This window comes from Neophocaena asiaeorientalis, unplaced genomic scaffold (genome assembly GCF_003031525.2).
Source record: "Neophocaena asiaeorientalis asiaeorientalis breed wild unplaced genomic scaffold, Neophocaena_asiaeorientalis_V1.1 scaffold43, whole genome shotgun sequence".
NCBI lineage: Eukaryota > Metazoa > Chordata > Mammalia > Artiodactyla > Phocoenidae > Neophocaena > Neophocaena asiaeorientalis.
The window spans coordinates 9,773,601-9,780,085 of NW_020173674.1; positions in this window are offsets into that span (position 1 = coordinate 9,773,601).

Here is a 6,485-nt window from a genome sequence, read left to right on the forward strand (position 1 = left end):
TCCGCTGTCCGCAAGCCTGGCACCGTGCCAGCACAGACCCGACGACAGACGCCGTCTACGCTTCCAGCCACAGCGAGCCGTTTGGTGTGCGGTTGTGTGCGTCCAGAGCTGCAAGTCCAAGAAGAAGGACCCAAGGACCGAGGAAACGCCGGCGCGCGACCCAGGACTCTGGACAAGTGGCTCTCGAGGAGGGACCGAGGGGCGCGGTCATTGCCGGCCGTTCATGTGCAGCGGCGTGCGCCCAGTCTTCCCGCTGGGGTCACTTTAAGATAGTAACTCAGACCATTGTTCCTTTCTGGGCTTTTTCAGACTGGGTCACAGCTGAGGATCTGCGGGGACCCAAGCTTGGCTCCGCCCCCCTCCCCGCCCAGTGCACCCGCAGTGCACAGCAGGTTCCTGGTTCGTGCACTCGCACCCCCCTCTCCTGCCGAGTCCCTCCAGCTATGCTCACGTTCGGTGTGTGGCTGCGGTGGACGGAGGACTGGCGCACTCGAGCGCCTTTGAGCACCACCAGTGATGACCACGCTCGTTCTGGAACTGTTCCTCTTGCACACGCTCCCACCGACAGCTTTTTGCCCATGACTTCTCCCCTCCTGCTCCGATCCCTCCTGCCAGAGCTACCAGCAGAAACACTCCCTCTGGTTTATTGCCAGCCTGCCACGTGCCCAGCACTATGCTAGAAGCTTTACGCTGAGTCCTTGCCACAGTCTATGAGGTAGGTACCCTTGTTGCCCCAATTTTAAAGATGGAGAAACTGAGGCTCTGAGAGGTTTGATGTGAGGTGGGAGACTTGCCCAAGGTCACCCTGCTGGCTGGTGGCTGGGATATGAAACCAGGCAGTCTGACTCTCCAACTTTTGCTCCTAACCAAGTACCACTCCAATAAATGGAAACAATGACTCCACCTCTGTCCACGAATATTCTCACAGCAGAGCCTCAGTCTAACTCTTACGACAAAGGCATTATTAATCCCATAAGAAAGATGAGGAAAGTGGCCCCAGAGGGATTAGGCAGGCAACTCGCTGAAGATCACGCAGTGAGTAGCATGTACAGCCAGGAAGTCAAGTCTGCAGGCTCCAGGCCTCCTCCATCCTGCCTTCCCACCTTGGTGGGCGTGACCATGTAATTGGCTGCAGGGACAGCCCTCTAGACAGCATCTTACCCTCTGACCCACCCCCACTCCCATCTCCACTACAATCTGGGAAGGAGGCCAGCCCAAGGGCAGGCAGCAGGGGCCAGTGCAAGGAGAGGATGAAAACTACAACCCCTGAAACATAAGCTGCCTGGGGCCGGTAAGCGTGTCGCCTTCCCTGCTGGCACAGGGTCTGCACACAGTAGTCAGTCGTTCCATGAAAATTATCAACATTTTCAAAGCTGGAGGCAAACTGTACATAGAGTGAAATGCATCATAAGTATACAGTATAAGTATACTTATACATCATAAGTATACAGTCTGGTGAGTTTCTGTTTGTTTGTTTGTTTTTGTTTTTTCAGTCTGGTGAGCTTTGACTAATGTAAACACCCGTGTAATAGTTCCGTCACTCAGAGTTCCCTCACCCCTGCCTCTTCCAGTCAGTCCCAGAGGCAACCATAATCTTGACCTCTATCATCACGGATCAGTTTTGCCTGCTCTTGAATTTCATATAAATGGAATTATTCAGCGTGTACCTTTTTATGCTCCTGGCAGCTTTTTCTCAGATACTCGATATCTATGCGTTGCATAAATAAACGAAAGAGCAGAGCCGTAGTGGTTGTAATCAGGCAAAGGGTGTCACGGGGTGAACACAGAGACGGGTACTGCTCTGAGCCAGGAACTAGCCTTGGACCCCTGTCCTGGAACGAAGACTGATAAGGTGCAAGCTGAGGTAGAAGCCCCCCGGGCGGAGAGTAAGTGGGGCCCAGACACCAGATCTGGGATGTAGCAGAGTCCTGAGCCCCAGCCAGAGGGACTTCAAGCTCCTTCCAGACCCCACCTAAGCCCCAATCCAACTTCCTCCCTTCTACTCATTTGCGAGAACTGGGAAAAGGTGTCACCTCAGACACCAGAAAGCTGAGGAAAACCCAGCCAGGCAGCCGGGATAAGAGTGAGCACCTCCACCCCACCCTCCTGCCCACCTTCCCCCCAGCAGTTTCCCCAAGGGAACATTTGCTGTGGAGGAGGAAGCCCAGCCAGCCCCCCTCACCGCGTGTTCGGAGCTGGCGCTCCAGCACCAGGCAGCCCTCTTGGGCTCTGCCAGCATGGGCAGGAGCTGCATGAGCCCCTGCAACGCCAGCACCAGGCTTGGTGGAGCTTCCTGGGTTCAAGGGTACGGGGTACCAGCTCTCTCCTTTCTCCGAGTCTTTTTCTTGCTCTGGGTAGATGCTGTACCTTCGCCTCCCACCAGGCCCTGCTCAGTGAGTAAAGGTAAAATGTACTGCCGCTCCGGGCCCACGCAGGCTGGCGGTGGGGCAATCGTGTTGATGAATCACACTGTCACCACGGGCGCCCGGTCCTTGACAAGGCGTCACTAATGAATTAGCTTCACCCCCAGCACGGGGCCTCTCAGCCTTTCCCCACTCCCCAGGAAGGCAGGAAACTGAAACCTGGTAGCAGGGAGGGGCTCTGACAGCTCCAGGAATGGGCCCAGACCCTGGCCAGCCCCTCTGCCCACATGCACTGGAAAAAATGTCCAAAGAACAGGCCCCTCGGACCCCCAAAACGGCCTCTCCGTTCCTAATCGTGAGCTATAACTGTCCTGCCCACCTCCAAATCTGTATTTTTAAAATAAATTTTTGAAATATAGAAAACGTACAAAGCTCTCTGTGATAAACACCCCTGTGCCCAGAAGCCAGTGCTGACAATTGCTCACATTTCGTCATACTTGCTTTAAATCTATTTTCTTTTAAATAAATAAAAGGAAGAAAACAGCAAGTGTGATGTAGAAGTCTCCTTTGTCGCCCCTCCCATGCCCCCACAAGCACCCCAGCCGCCTGACCCACTGACCCTGCCAAGGCCCCTCTTGTTCCCCACCCCCGCCCACGCCCCCCTACTGATCTTTGGAGCCACTGTGGCTGCTGAGACTTGAATAAGATCATGGAATGCTGGCCTCCTAGGTTCTTAGAAAGCAAGGATTTGCAAGTATTAGAGTCAACAAGGAAATGTGAGAGCTGGGAGGGTGCTTAGCTCCTCTGGGAGATCACAGGCTCTGTTAAATGTCTGTAAGAAGCCGGTGACCCTAATCCCAGAAAAGTGCGTGGAGGCTGGAACTCGCTCAGTGATGCGCACAATTCCCATGGTTCGTGATCTCCTGAGGGTCTAGTCCAGCTCCCTCATTTGGCCAAAAAGGAAAGGGACAATATCCTTCGTGCCATGGCCCACTCCCCTTACCTGCACCAGCCAGAACTTGAGTCCTCACCATCATTCAGGTATTCATTCAACAAACGTTAAGCCCCTACTTGTATGCCCAGGCACTGGGGATGGCTATGAATGTGAACATCATAGACAAACAACCCTGCCTTTGTGCAACTTGCATTCCTGTGAGTGGAGATAATCAAGAAAACGCATTTCGGTGTGTCAGGCAATGATCAGGTTATGGAGGAGATAAAGCGAGGAAGAGACGAGGAGGAACGAGGACCCCGTTTAAAACAGAGTGGCCAGGGAGGCCTCACCAGCAGGATGGCATCTGAGCAAAGACGGGAAGAAGAGGGAGCAAACCAAGCAGACAGACATCTGGGGAAAATGCATTCCAGGCAGAGGGGATGGCAATACCGAGACCCCAGGGCAGGAGTGTGCCTGGGTGTTCTGGAGCCACAGAAAGCCCGGGGAGAAAGGGGAGCTTGGCAGCAGACAAGGCCAGAGAGAGAAAGGGAGGGGGCAGACCACGGAAGGCCTGTGGCCTCTGTGAAGGCTTTGGCTTTGACTTTGGGTGAGAGATCACTGGGGGACTTTGAGCAGAGGAGTGACATGATTTGATACACATTTTAACAGGATCCCTTCGGCTGCAACTGTAAGAAAGATGTGTGCGCGCGTGTGTGTGTGCGTGTGTCTGTGTGTGTCTCGGGGTTTGTGCGGCTCCCACCCCTCCCATCTTGGTTCTCTTCCAAAAGGTGATGTTTATCATTGACTGAGCACGTACTGGTTATCTAATTTACCTTTCTCCGCAGCTTTGCCAGGCAGGTACTAAATCGCCCTGCCCTACAGGTGAGGAGACAGATTCAGAGAAGTTAAGTAGCTTGATCAAGGTCACACAGCTGGTCAGGGGCAAAGGCAGGATTCCAACCCGGTCCATCTTATTGAAGAGCCAGGCCTCTTCCTACTATGTCTCCTTGCCTCTCAGCTAGGGAAAATCAGAGAAACCACCTAGGATGCCGAAATGCTCGCCCCCATCCTGCAAACAGCACAAAGATTTCCAGGACGGCCCTACTTGGAGATCTTGATCCCAGGCCCTGGGGTTCAGCGTTTGCCCAACTGGGGGTGTCCTAGAACCCACAAGGCAAGCCTAGGAACCCCAAAACAGGCTGGGGAGGGCAGAGCAAAGAGGCCCCTAGGGGCTGTGATCTGGGCTCAGGGGTTTCCTGTTAGCAAATCCCAGGCAGTCTCTGGCCCCCCGTTGGCCCAGAGCCCTTCATTAGACAGCCAAACTCACAAGGCTAACCCAGCCTCTGCACATCTGCTCCCCAGACTCCCTAGAAACTGGAGCCTAGACGTACCTTGGGGATCACTCTCCCCTGAAACCGGAGCTCTGAGACTGACCTGCTTGGTCTGTCGAAAGCTGAGAGTGTCATTTTCCATTCAGTCCCCCCCACCCACCGCCAACCCCCTTCATCTCTTCCAAGGACACCGGAGCTGGAGCAACAAGGCCAAGGGAGTGAGGCTGACTCGATGGCCTGGGCCACGCCTCCACGCTGTGCATGGGAACCTGACCATATTAATGGTTCTGGTAGGTTCCACGTTCCAGAATGGCTTCTGAGCGTGATGGCTCCTTCCTTCTGGAAGAGGCCATGGTGGTCACGGCTGGCAGCTGCCCATATGTTAATACCTTCCTAGATCTGTGGCCGAGTGCCAGTCCAGTCTTGCTCCAAGACTACAGACACAGGTCCCAATCATGACCACCAAGGACTTGCCTGGCCTCCTCCCCCTCCCTGTGGCAGGGGCTGCTGAGGGTCACCAGCTTCTGTCCCCCCACCACCACTTCTTCCTGAGCTCTCAGGCTGATGGGGTGGGGCCCTGGAATGAGCACTGGGCCAATGGATGTGAGCAGAAGTGACGCATGCCACATCCCACACAATCCTCCACTCTCTTTTATTTTCTGCAGTGTTAAAGGTGGAAAGGAACTGGATCCCTGAGTCACCACTTGGAGATGAGCTATCTGACCCACATTAGACTGTGAAGCAAATGAGAAATACATTTTTAATATGTTTAACCGTTTAGACTTAAGGGCTGTTTGTTACAGAATTGGCCTGGTCCGACACACTTTCTCTCAGTTCCTCAAATGCACCAGCTTCTTTCTACCCCAGGACCTTTGCACATGCTCGTCCCTCTTTTTCCCATTCTTCTTGGCTCACAACCTTCCTCTCTCGGAGAATCCTTCCAGATCCCCCAGAGCACATGGGAGTCAAGCCCCTGTGTTACAGATTCTTGAATTCCCACATTTCTCCTTCAAATCACTTATTCCAATTATAATTACATAAATAATTAACCATGAATTAGTTGAAGTCTGTTTCCTCTGTACCAAGATATATTCTCCATGAGAACAAGGAAGATAAAGGGAACAGTGAACAGGCTAGAGAAGAAACATAACCTGGCCTGAAAGAGTGAGTCAATCCTAGTTTTATTTTAACTGTTACTAATCTGTAGTGTCTTGTAACTAGATCTGTATTTCACAAAGCGAACCTATCACTCTTTAACACTATGTGAACTACATCCTGCACTCCCTTGTAGCAAATCACCCCTTGTTGTATTTGCATGTCACATAGAAGGTCGCAGGCGATAACCCAGAGACAGACGGACCCAATTACCAGGCTGCCTGACGCCAGCTGTGACTGTTTTGAAATAATGCAGGAAGAAGAAGAATGCAAGACCTTCACTACTTTGATCTTTATCATACACCCCAGACTGCAAGCCCCACATATCAAATCTCTGATTCCCTGAGGAGGGGGGGCACAGTTCTTGAGGGGCTAGCCTGCTGTGTCTTCCCTTCTGCCTGGCAGAGAAATAAAGCCATCTCTCTCTTCCTCCAAAATCTCTGTTTCCGTATTTCTGTTTGGCGTCGGTACACAGAGAAGCCAAGATTTCGGCAACGGTAGGGACCTTGTTCACTGACGTTCCGTGGTACTCAGCCCTGTGCTCGCTGCTTTGTACCTACTCAAGGAATATGTGTTGAATGTATGAATGGGAAGTCTCTCTCCCACAGGTTCCCTGGGGCCATCTGTCCCACTTGAGCTACTCACTCTCTCAGAACCTCAATTCTCAAATCTGGAAAAAGTCCCAAATAGTGGTGGAGTGGG